The 13,559-nt window shown below is 44.5% G+C and overlaps 1 pseudogene; it reads left to right on the plus strand.

Annotated features, from left to right (window-relative positions):
* Nucleotides 1–10,878: 10,878 nt before the first annotated feature.
* Nucleotides 10,879–13,214, plus strand: LOC112261012 (annotated as a pseudogene).
* The last annotated feature ends 345 nt before the right edge of the window (nt 13,215–13,559 follow it).

Below are 13,559 nucleotides of genomic sequence, written 5' to 3' on the forward strand. Positions count from 1 at the left end.
CTCCACTTAGAGAGGAGAAGCCTCGTGAGATGTTGGTCTGTCACATATTATGAAACAGTATTGGTCGGTCACATGAATAGAACAAAACGGTAATGATGAATTAATTATGCTAAATCATGCAAACATAACTTATCTGTGTATTGCCATCCATATATAAGACAACTGCTGGGTCTGCCCAGGCAGAGCTCCCGATTGACATGTGTACGATTGTGCATTGACTTGGTTGGAACCTCTCCAGCGCGCTGACAATAAACAATGAATCGTTTAAGGTTGACTTTGAGTGTCCTTGTGTAAGAATCTTTCCACAACAACACCATGACCTCTTTCACCCTAACAGGGCACTCAAGGAAGTCCATAGTACGATCTCCACTACAGTTGCAACATTTTCCCTTCATAGATTATTCAATAACATACTTATCCCGTCTGCAAACATTTGACATGTGGCCACTGAGTGGTTTGGGCACAATTGCTCTCTCCGCATACCTCACATATCCAAGCTTCACATGTGCAGAGTCCCCTCAAACAACAATAATATCGAGAAGCTTTTCTCCTTTTACAATACGGGTCAGGCAATGTGCACTGACCGCTCCTGGAATTTTCTGAATCAGGTAAGCCCACACGTCATCTATATCTAATGAGACTCCAGATATAACTCCTTTAGCAGGTGCCCTGCTCTGAAAATCAATGAAGGTCAGTTTCCGACGTAGGGAATTTGGCCAGATCCAGTACACGCTTCTTCTGTTCTTCATTTACACAATTAACCAATTGGGCTCCCACAGCGGTCTAAGGCAATGCATCTCAGTGCAAGAGGTGTCACTGGTTCAAATCCAGGCTGGTTCACATTCGGCTGTGCTTGGGAGTCCCATAGGATGGTGCACAATTGTCCCAGCATCGTCCGGGTTTGGTCGGGGTAGGCCGTCATTGTAAATAAGAATTTGTTCTTAACTGACTTGCCTAGTTAAATACAGGTTCAATTAAAAAAAATAAAACCAAAACAAGGCCACTTCCAGTCACCTTGATTGAATCCACCTTTCCCATTGCTCTCTTCACAGTCCTCGATAGTAAAAAGGATCTCCCAAATGAACCTCCTTGTCAAAACAATGTTGGGTTACGGATGTAACCTTGGTTCTCTGAGTAGAGTAACGGGTCACCAAACGACCTATGGGAACTCCTTCCCGTTCACGCAATGTGATTGAGATGCTTCACACCAAAGATGTTTCAAATCATGCCACACCCTTACTGTACCCACGTGACGTGTCACTATAAAAAGGTGGTGTGTTGTGACAATATCTATTACTTCACTTGAACCCAACAGAGGGGATGGAATGACATGAACGCTTGGCGACCCGTTATTCTACTCAGAGGACCAAAGTTACATCCGTAACCCAACGTTCTCTTTCTTTTTAGTAACGGGTGGGAAAGTATGTACCAAAGATGTTGTTCGGACAACAAAGTGGCATAACTCACCATTTAACTTAGTCCAGATCAGTCCCTGAGACGTCCTTGTATCCACCACAGGATGCAACAGAATATAATTACCCAACATGGTAACACAGATTTTCAACTGTGGTATACAACCGTATACACAAGCAAGCTGAAAGCTAGAACATACAACATGAAGCTTCAATTGGGTGCAACAGCACCAAGAGTGGAAGGCCGCTGTATAGAACATCCATCTCACTGATGGTTGATAAGTAAGTATGTACAAGGTTCACAGTATGCTCACTTATCTGGGTTGAGAGAGCATGCCATGGCCAGAACCACAGACCCCACTGATGGAGTGGACATAACATTGAGTCTGTAGTACCTCATGAAAGTTATGGGTGTTGCCCAACTTGCAGCAACACAGAGAGTCCATGGAGGCCCCTCTGAACAGGGGCCATGAAGTGGCCATACACCTGGTGGAGTGTGCTACCACGTGGTCTGGAGACCTTTAATGTTTACACTCTGTTCACCCCATAACACACAAAATGCTGTTTTGAAGAACAGTTCTTGTTGCAGGAAGATAGGCACTCAATGCCCTAACTGGGCAAAGTGTATGCAACTCACGACTCTCCTGTGAGGAGTGGGGAGGCGGGTGAAATTAAATATTAAGGGCTGGTTAGCATGTGATGATGAAAGCACCTTAGGTAAGAATGCTGGATTTGGCCGAAGCACTGCCTTAGATCCATTTTCTGCTAGAAGCATGAAGGATGGGTAGAAAGCGCATGTAATTCTTCAACACACTTGGCTTAAACAGTAGTCAATAGAAAGTCAGTATTGACTGAGAGCTCACATACTGTAGCTCAAGTGAAGACAGTAGGACTCCAGGGTTCGCATAGAGGATGCCCTGGCTGCCTGAATTGTATCAATTACCAAGGACGGCAACCCTGAAGCTATAAGGTGGTCACGTTCAGGGGCCACACTCACAACTTCAGTATGCTGGGTTTTGGGTGCCAAAGCTTTTGCTGTTCGCTTCTGAGAGAAGGTCCGCTCGAATAGGGATTTCCTATGATTGAGAGGTTGTCAGCTGCACAAGGTCTGAAAACCAGTGATGCTGTGGTCAATGTGGAGCAACAAGTAGAACTGGCACACTCTCAAGACTGATCTTCCTCAAGACCAGAGGGAGCAAGGGAATTGGTAGAAACACATATAGCATGGCGACGACCCCGATTGGGCCTGCTGGTGCCTTTATGGAGATACACATAGGACAATGGGTTGAGTCTTGCGATGCGAACAGATCAGCGTTCTGAATCGTGCCCAGATCCTCTCCACTACTGTGGAATGTATCCTCAAGTCTCAAGGAAGAGGGCCTCCTCTAGAGAGAAAGTCTGCCGCCTGATTCTACACACCCTGCAGGTGTTTTGCTCTGAGGGATGAAAGGTGTCTCTTTGTCCAAAGGAGTGTCTCCCCTGCTACCTGGTGTCATTGACCTCAGTCCGCACGGGCGGTTGATGTGTGCAACCACGGTTGTGTTGTCTCAGTATCAGTACATGTTGTCCTCTCAGTACTGGGAGGAAGTGCTAGAGTGCAAGGTGAACTGCCTTGAGCTCCAGTATGTTGATGTGAGCTGTTGTCCATGCTGTTGACCATACACCATGAACCCCTGACTGGTTCAAGACTGCTCCCTATCTCTTTATGGAGGCGTCTATGGTCAAGTCACCGGTTGTGAACTATGCCTAGGAGAACTCATCTGGGAGTTTGAAGAGCAATACAATGGTTGTGCCTAGCACTTCAGCAACTCATTACCTTTTCGTGTTTCTCCCTTCTGGGACATAGATTGTGTCTGTTGTACCAGCACTGTATTGGCCGCATGTGGAGCAAGCCCAACGGTACAACATAGACTGCAGCAGCTAAGAGGCCTAGTAGCCTCTGACTCACTAGCACTGTCACCTGTTTTCTCAGTTTGAACGTTGAAAGACAATTTGTCAATGATACCACTCTTTCTGGAGAGAGTGTAGCTTGCATGATTTGAGTGTTGAATATGTCAAGCCCAGGAAGTGCACACAATGAGTGGGGTCCAGAGAACTCTGTTCCAAGGTCATTGTTAGTCCCAACTCGGAGAGGTGATGTGAGAACATGGACGTGTATGCCAAAGCTTGGCTTTCTGACCCATGCCAATCGTCTAAGTAGTTCAGGACCCTTACTCCTGCTTGGCAAAGGGGAGCTAATGCTGCTCTTATGCACTTTGTGAAAGTTTTTCGAAGGCAAATCTCAAGTATTTTCTGTGTGCTACTCGAATTTTGATAAGAAAGCATGTGTCTTTCAGGTCCACTGAAACCAATTGCCTGGTTGTACTGACTGAAGGATGGTTTTGATTGGCAGCATTTTGAAGTGAAGTGCTGAAAGATGACGATTCAGACACCTTAGGTCCAAGATTGGACGTAGGACTTTGATTGAGTAGAACCCGCAGTTTGGCTGCATTGGTTCTACTTATTCGATTGCATGCTTCTCAAGGAGCAAGGAGATTTCTGAGCAGAGTGTTTGCTTTGAGCAGGGTTGTGAGCTGTTGTTTTCAAGACACCCCTGAAGTGTGGGGGTCACTGACAAAATTGTAGTGCATAGCATTGTGTTAGAATGCGTAACACCGCAGTTGACCTTTTCCAGCTGGAAAGGTGGTGCTCGAGGAAACGGGGTTGCGCTAGAGAGTCCGAGGCGCTGCGTGCTGTGGTGCCGAGGGGACGCGGCCTGCATATGGTGCACCTCTGCCTCTTTGGTGATGCTGCGCTCCACCTCTTCAGTAGGACTGAGAGTGTCTGTGCCTCCACTCCTGACAGGTGCAGCGTGATTCTGAACCTGGTTTCTTGGGATCCCAGTTGGGGCCCTTGGACAGGAATAATGGTTTACTGGTTGATGCATTCTAGGCTTTGGAATGAGGCGCTGAAGCTCCATCTTTGCTTCTCTGTCCTCCTTAGACACTTGGAGGAGGTGTGCCGCTGCTGGGCCAAATGTCTGGCCAGGTGATATGGGTACACCCTGGACTGCGCGAACCATAGGTGGCGCCGTGCAACTCACTGTGTTGCCAATGATTCTCCAACTATCTGAGCATTGCCGTTTAGGCATTAGATGAGCAGGCCTAACTGTAGACAGTTATTTAACGGTCTCAGCATCGTAGTTTGCGGAGCGGTGTACCTGCATCTCCTTTTGATATAAGGGCAGTCTTGCTGCTCAATTGCTAAGCCTAGCAGCGGCTGACAATGTGCTGTCATATGTCCTGCGTAGGAAGCAATCAGATACCCTGCATCGTTTGTTAAGCAGCTCTTGGTCTGAACTGTGATGGAGAGTAGGTAGAACAAGAAAAGCAAATTATTTGTCCATACGGGGGAAATGGCCATAACCATTTTCATCTGCACCATAAACTGTAGCTAAGCAAGTGCACATGCTTGGCATGGCAGGGGTTCTGTCATTTGGTGTGCTCCAAGTGCATTGGAGCTCATGCACTCAGTCTTTGAAGAACTGAATTCATCAAACTTGGATGTGGATGCCATGGCAGGAGAAGCATTCTCCACATTGAGGTTTCTGCTTGCCCTCTTAAAGATTTCAGACAAGGATATTTTCTGGTCAACCATCACTGGGACCGGATTTTTTAAATTATTTTTTATTTATTTCACCTTTATTTAACCAGGTAGGCTAGTTGATGATGCTAGCGCTGTGCTAGCGCTGTGATACATAGCATTATAATCATCATCAGAGTGCTCATGTGTCATAAGAGTGGGAGGCTCTTGTGGACAGTACGTCAGTGTCATCTGATTCAAAAACCACGCTCCGTTCAGAGGTAGGGGTTGGTACTGGTAGGGGAAGCTTGGCCAGGATGTGCTCAAGGGCAGACTCAATGGTTTCCATACGACTGTCTAGTGACTTAATATCCTTGCGCGCCTCAGTGAGTCAACATTTTTTACCAGGCGAGGATCAGCGATGGCATTTTATGGGCAGTGGACCATGAGTGGAGTGAGACCCGTCATTAAACCTGGAGCGTTTAGAATGATCATTGATCTGTGAGACAGACACATCTGATGAGAATGTGTCTGCCTCACAGCTCTGCCCCCAAATTGCGCAAGTCGAGATTTCAATGCTCTCGGATTCAATTTCTAAGAGTAAATGCAGGTGCTGCTACCCTGTTACCCAAAGTTTGTGATCATCCGAGGCTGGGAGTTGTTTTTCACACTTGACATGGGTGAAATGACATCCTGTGTACAGCACTGAACCATTGTGCAAAGAACGGATTTTCACACAAGAGAAGTGTATTCCAAGAAAAAGGTAACAAAACATAGATTTTGTCTCGATGTGTCTCGGTGTATGCTTCGATTGCCTCGGTATCTGCTTTGGATGCTTCGAGAGAATTGAGACTCCTGTCTAAATATGTATCAAGGTCCGAGTTCAAAACTCCCAAGAGTGAACTGTCAGTCTTAGCATTGGTGGACTTGGTCAAGAGAGAACCGGTAGCCTCCAGCACCTCTGAGCTCCGTGATCACAGCAAGGGATTGGTAATACTGGATCAACGGGCTGGTTTGGCAGTCAAGTGGGGACTGGCATGACACCGCAGGTCAACAAGTGCCAACAACAGCTACAACAAGCTATGTATGGCTAATTTAGCTAGCTAGCTGCGAGCTAACTTCTGAGATAAATCTAGTTAGCTAACACAAGGATGAAAAATGCCCAACAAAAAGCAATAAAAGTTAGCTCGTATGGGCAGGCACAATAACGAGAGAGAGACAGATTAGATCAAATGTACTTCTCGCAGCACCTCCTCAAGTCATTGAAGAATCGTAACAGTTAGAAAGTAATCTAAAGGGGATTAATAGCAATCTCGTAATGAAAAACACAAATGTGAGAGTGAAGAAAAGACAGTATGTCACGCCACACCGCCTTTTATAGTGACAGGTCACGTGGGTACATTAAGGGTGTGTGACTGTAAACCTCTTTGATATTAAGCATCTCAATCACATCGCGTGAAGGGGAGTTCCCATGGGTCATTTGACGACCCGTTACAAAAGTGGACCGACCCTTTTATTCCACTACATCTGTTGCTTGTTTTGTTCAATTTTTTGATTTCACTGCATTCCATTCACTTTCACAACCTTCACTTGGTGCACTTTCAGATTCAAGCAACATTTCCTCTTCTCCAAACTTCAGCTAGCAGAGCCAGGCATAAGCATTGTCAATTTTATGAATATTCATGAGTCTCGACATGTCGGGTGATTGGTTGAGCCTTTTTGGGTGCGTGATTTTCACATCACACACTCAAGAAGGCTCAACCAATCACCTGACGGGTTCTATGTCGAGACTCATAAATATTCATGAAATGTGCCCCCCGATCCACCCATCTGAACTTGATAGATAGTTCTAAACTTTTGACATATTTTGAACATATACTGTTCCTAAGTTAACAACCCTCACTGAATCATTTTAATGAGAACCTTCATTACCCCTCTTCCAGGGAAAATCTGAACTGAACTTGAAATAACTGGATAGAATCCTCCTTCCTTCCTGCTTTTAGCTCTAAGCCATAGGCCCTTCTCCACAACTCATACCAATTTTTACTTCTTTATGGGCCTCCATTTGTCCTTTATGTGGATGGAAGAGCATCGAGCAAAGGGGTAAGATGACCTGATTTTTTCCCAGTTGCCCTCACCATAGTGGGAAACCCCTGCTTCCACACACTCCTTGGGCATCCACATCCTCTTCTTTCCAGTGCTGATGCTATCTTCAAAGGCATATTAGGAGAGTGAGATAAAGATTCCTTATCACTCCACATTTCCCTTGTAACATTGCCCTTCTGGGGGTGGAGGTAGGATGCACACCCCCATGAGGAGCAGGTTCCTCTGCGAAGTCATCCAAATCACTCACATCATCCTTGCCTTGTTTGCAATGCTTTTGAGTGGGTGAGTGGACGCTGGGCTCACCCAGCTGCAGGCACCCGCTCTTGAGAGGCAACGTATTCCTGTTGGGATCCATAGCTAGCCTGGCCACTGTGCACCACCTGCCCCTCCTCTGTGGGGCTGCCTCCGGATAGAGCACAATGTCTATCCCTCAGGCCACATCTGCTGGGGAGGCTTCCATTGGTCTGCTGCCTGAAAAGTGCAGGTGGGACCTCTGAATCCGCAACTTCTACATTCTCTTGCACTTCTCTCGCCACCTCCTCCTCTAACAGGCAAAGGTAATCTGCTGGTCAATCTGACCAGTGTGCATGGCAATCAGCTGGGTGAGTTTAAATTGAACATCAGGGGGGTCACTGGCAGAAAAAAGGAGCACAGCAGATTACACTTGGTCTACATGCATGCACAAAGTAGTGTAACACAATGACCTGTCAAGAAGGATATGAGTGTCTACCTGGGCCTGCGTGTGGAGGCTTTCTGCTATGGAACAAGGCGCATTGCTGGCACAATGAGCTCCTTTGATTGAGGTTGTGAGGGGGAATCTTGTTGTGGTGGCAGCTGCAAAGAAGTATTTGGGTATACGCATAGCCGCGCGAAGTAGGGGTGCTGAGGGTGCTGCAGCATCCCATGAAAAATCAGAATTTAAAAAATATATATATTTATATGTATATATATTTGGATTGTTTTTTTCTCTTCACAAAAGTAGTGCACTGGGCCTTTACTAGTATTAGTGGACCTATATAGACATCTGTAGCTTAGGTAAACACATTTTTTCAGCATCTCTGCTTTGGCAAAAAAAGGTAGTTGCCCATAACATTGCACCTTATGATGTAAATGTTTGTGGACAGGGTTTGGTTCTTTCTGGATTCCAGAATGACAATCACAAAGAAAGGGACAAGGCAACAACTCTTATAATTCCAACCATTGAATACTGCAAGATGAATTCTTGATCAAATAACCTGGGGAAAAAAACACTTTTGTGCAGTATTAATTTACAAACCACTTTATGTAAACGTGCACTACCGTTCAAAAGTTTGGGGTCACTTTGAAATGTCCTCTTCGCTGTTGACATTGAGACTGGTGTTTTGCGGGTACTATTTAATGAAGCTGCCAGTTGAGGACTTGTGAGGCGTCTGTTTCTCAAACTAGACACTTTCATTTACTTGTCGAAGAGGTGACTCTGGGAGTAGCCATGGTATTGCTCCCGTTGGACTAAACTCCCTTCCATACAGTCCCATCTCCTTCGCCTGGATATTACCCACCCAACCCAAAGCTCGTGTTCTGTCTTCGCTCATGTTCCCAGCATGCTTGTAAAATCCCTTTTGCAGGATGAGACACCCCATGTCCCCTGTAATAATTAATTCCCAGCTGCTGTCTCATAATCTGCAATGGCATGTCCCCCATCTCCACCTGTAGTCCAATGAGGTCCGGGCTGCCGAACCATACGATATACTGTCATAATCTATTACAGATCAGATCAATGCAACATACATGGTCCTCAATGAGGAATGCCCCCTCACTCCTTCCCCGTCAGATAGCGCATCACATTTAGCACCTTCTTACACTTTCTTACCACTCTCTCAATGTGTTCTGCACAGGTCAGTCTGGTGTCAAATATTACCCCAAGGAACCTGAAGGCCCCCACCCTTTCCAAGTTTCTCCCATATAACCTCAAGCATACCTCATCTCCCACCTTTCTCCTGGTAAAGAACACTGTTATGAGTTCTCTACAGAGAACCTGAATCCTCACATTAATGCCCACCGCTCTACCTCCTCACTTGCTTCCTGTAACTTCCTGACTATGCATGGCACATTTCTTCCCCTCTTCCGTAAGGCCCCATCATCTGCAAATAATGACCTCCCAATATAAGTAAGGTAAGTTAGCCTCTCCTTAATCATATGTTCCATAATCTTACACACATGTGGTGTTAAAGCTATTGGCCGATTGCTTGTTGGCCTCGTTGGGTCCTTCCCTGGTTTCCGGATTGGTCCCACTACTGCCTCCTTCTAATTGCCTGGTAGTTAATGGTACATTCAACACATTATTTATGTCAAAGTCGGAAGTTTACATACAACACCTTAGCAAAATACATTTAAACTCGGGTTTTCACAATTCCTTACATTTAATGCTAGTAAAAAGTCCCTGTCTTAGGTCAGTTAGGATCACCACTTTATTTTAAGAATGTGAAATGTCAGAATAATAGTAGAGAGAATGATTTATTTCAGCTTTCATCACATTCCCAGTGGGTCAGAAGTTTACATACACTCAATTAGTATTTGGTAACATTGCCTTTAAATTGTTTAACTTGGGTCAAACATTTCAGGTAGCCTTCCACAAGCTTCCCACATTAAGTTGGGTGAATTTTGGCCCATTCCTCCTGACAGAGCTGGTGTAACTGAGTAAGGTTTGTAGGCCTCCTTGCTTGCACACGCTCACATATACCGCACATACGCCCTCACATAATAACGTATATATTCTATCTACCCTAACTCCACCCCTTCCTGCTTACAACCTTTGAACATCCACTAGAACGCCTCCTCTCAAATTGTCCCTTACCTCTTTAGTGCTAACACTCACAGGAACCCCTGTTATCACCCCTTTAATCCACTGCTTCCCTGCTTGATCAGTTCAGCTGCTCGACACCACCTTCACTCGGAGAGCTTTTTCCCTCTGTGCCATGTCCTTACAGAACACCAACAAGTTCCCATCTCTTAACAATTTAGCATTGACAACTTCCCCCAATCAACTATGTTATAACAGCGGTCAACCTTATCGGACTCATCGCCCCAACTCCCCTTTCCTCCCTAAACTTCAGAATCACTTTATGCTCCCAGCGCGTCTTGCACTTTATCGGCACTTTCTACCTCCGAACTGCCTCTATTTTTTTTTTAATTTAACTAGGCATGTCAGTTAAGAACAAATTCTTATTTACAACGACGGACTTCCCCGGCCAAACCTGGACGACGCTGGGCCAATTGTGCGCCGCCCTATGGGACTCCCAATCACTTCTGGATGTGATACAGCCTGGATAGCGCTAGAAGCTATGTTGCTCTCCTCAGATTTCCTTTTCTGTCTCCATAGACCTCTCGCTCCCGTTCAAACCCCTACTCCCTCCTTTATTTGTACCACTATGCTCCATACTTGTTTCTCCATCACTATCTCCTACCATCTCTGACCCAGTCACAGCACAGCCGCGCTGAAACACTGAGTAGTTTGTTTATGAACGATTGATCACGAGCCACAGCTTTCCAAACAGTCAACCAGCTCGACCAGCGTTCGTGCCAAAGTTCCACAAGACAGGAACGGGGTTCATTGAACTGCTGGTAATTCTACCTGCATAACAGAATGCTCACTGCTCTCCAGATCCATGAAATCGTATTTATATAGGACACACTTGTATCAATCACTTCATAAATAATGTAATTCCATTTGCTACATTGATAATGTCATGGGGTAAAAAGGAATGGCGTGATTAGGGCTTATAACCAGATGCTTTCTGGGGGCATGGAGTTTTTCCCGACACGAGCTGATCGCCTTGTGTTGAAATGTACATTTAATGCACTCGCACAACTTAATTATTCTCCTAAACGCAAACTTCCATGTTCAATCTAATGTCCAGGTAATCTCTTGTAAACGCAATACTTTAGTTGGGTTAACAGAGAAAAATATCCGGCTGACAAAAGCTAGTCATGATAATTGTCAGATTTGTAGAGGAACATCAATGTTTGAAGAAGGCAGATGAAGAGGTATCACACGCGGCAACCAACATTCTTGCTATAACGTTAGCAAGCTGTTAAGCCTGTAAATACAGTATGTTGTGGGAAGTGTTGCAAGGAACAGAAGCTGGAGGATTAATTTTAATAAAAGGTAAAATATACTTGTCTGTGGTCACCATATTGTACAGTTGGCTAACTAAAAGCAATATTTTCAGAACCACTGGCAGTAGTTAACTAGCGAACATTTGCTTTTGACCGATTAGGTGAATTACTCTGGTCGACATCTGAAAAACGACATAAATACAGCACTTAAACGGTACATCACTTTTCCATGGCACAAATATTTTCATTGTGTTATCTTGTAACGTTATTCATATAGTTCGTGTTGTGCATTAATATCATTCCAATATATTGTGTTTCAGGAAGGAGGTACAGTAGTCCATGTATTGGGGTTCGAGGCCAATGAAGATGAACTCAAAGAAGGATTGGACAGAACATCTGCACAGAGGTGACTAGAAACAAATCAGAAACTCCTTAAATTAGTCAACTGTACTAGCCCACTTCTGCATGTTTTTCCACTTTGAAAATAGGCTGCACTTTCACAATGCCGACTCAGATCCTCTTAGCTGGACTGGAAACTCACAATTTACTGTCCATCAGTTCACCCTAGAGGACATAGGCACTCTTCTCAAACAAACACCTCAGGCCAAAGCAGTGACACTCATCATTGTCTCTCTCTCATGGATTTTGAGGCATCGTGACCCTGCTGTCATATGCCAGAGACTTTAGGCTCTCAAGAAAGGTTTGTCATGGTATATTTATAATCAGTGTCATCACCGGGGCTCCAGGGACCAGAGGACTGGGAGCTAAACTGTCTTAGCCATTTTATGCCGATAGTGTTGTGTGTCTGTTACCAGGAAGAGATATTCAGCATCAATGAGGACCTGCCAGTTACAATACAGAGCAAACTCAGTCATCCTGGATACACCGGGATGAATGCAGACAAATCTGAGCTAGCACACCTGTATTATTTCTGACATGTACTATATGAGAATGAGAAAGAATAAGCCAATTGTGTTGTATGATTCTCTCGTCTTTCCCCAGGTATATCCAACAGCCAACCTGACCTTTAACCTCCACCTGTCCGATACAGAGAGAGAGGCCAAAGAAAAACTGCCGCTTCCATTCGACTTCAGGGAAGAGAAGTGAGATTTATTTCCACTGTGATTCCACAATCCATGCCTTTTCTCCCCAAACTGTCTTGCTACTGTCCTTGCTTGCTGCTGTCTGAATAAGTTGCCTCAAGTGTTTATTGAACTCCGCATTTGTCTTCTTCCAGGAAGTCAGCACTTCTGCACCTGGGCCTCAGTTCAGGACGGATCCTGTATGAGCCTGATGCCAATGATGATTATGACACGGAGGACTCTGATGATGATCTTGATTTCTAGAGGACAGGCTACTATCCATGAAAAGCAGTGTCCTAAGCCCTTACAGTTAATACCACATCGGACATTTACATGCCGGAAACCAAAATAACAGCCTGGGTCTCTGCCTGGTATTTATTTTACTTTCTCAGAGGAGATTTAAATTAAAGTCTAACAGAATACCAGGTTTACCGAATGCCAGTTTTTGCAGTGGAGGAATGTGGTTAAGGTGGAGTCTGTGTAAGTAGACAAGAGAGATACTGCTTGTTACAGCAATCAATTCAGGAATATTTCAGCAGAAGACTGAATGATGCAGAGAACAGATGCCTACAGTACATCTATGACAGGTATCTGTTTAAATCTAGCTCCAAATAAAGTGTACTGTTTTCAGGTTGTCTGTTATGTATTTTTTTTTATACTAGCACATTTGTAATACCTCAAACTGACACCTTTTTGTACAGTATGCTTGCACTTCTGTAGTTTCTACCGCTAACCACTGGAGTGTGCGCTTGAGTCTAGTGACCACTAGTGTTTAGAGCCAGACCCAACTCACCGTAATAGAAGCCACTTGAAATCACAGACTTGTAAATAAACCTAAAATTGTTTCTTGTAGAGTCTTTTATGCCAGAAAGGAGCAACTGAATTCCCTAAACAGGGAAACACTTACTGCACCTGTACATAGCCCACCTATAATTTAGCCCAAACAACTACTTCTTTCCCTACTGTATTTATTTTATTTTATTTATTTTGCTCCTTTGCACCCCATTATTTTTATTTATACTTTGCACATTCTTCCACTGCAAATCTACCATTCCAGTGTTTTACTTGCTATATTGTATTTACTTTGCCACCATGGCCTTTTTTTTTTGCCTTTACCTCCCTTATCTCACCTCATTTGCTCACATCGTATATAGACTTGTTTCTACTGTATTATTGACTGTATGTTTGTTTTACTCCATGTGTAACTCTGTGTCATTGTATGTGTCGAACTACTTTGCTTTATCTTGGTCAGGTCGCAATTGTAAATGAGAACTTGTTCTCAACTTGCCTACCTGGTTAAATA

The sequence above is a fragment of the Oncorhynchus tshawytscha genome, linkage group LG10, assembly GCF_018296145.1.
Source record: "Oncorhynchus tshawytscha isolate Ot180627B linkage group LG10, Otsh_v2.0, whole genome shotgun sequence".
Taxonomy (NCBI): domain Eukaryota; kingdom Metazoa; phylum Chordata; class Actinopteri; order Salmoniformes; family Salmonidae; genus Oncorhynchus; species Oncorhynchus tshawytscha.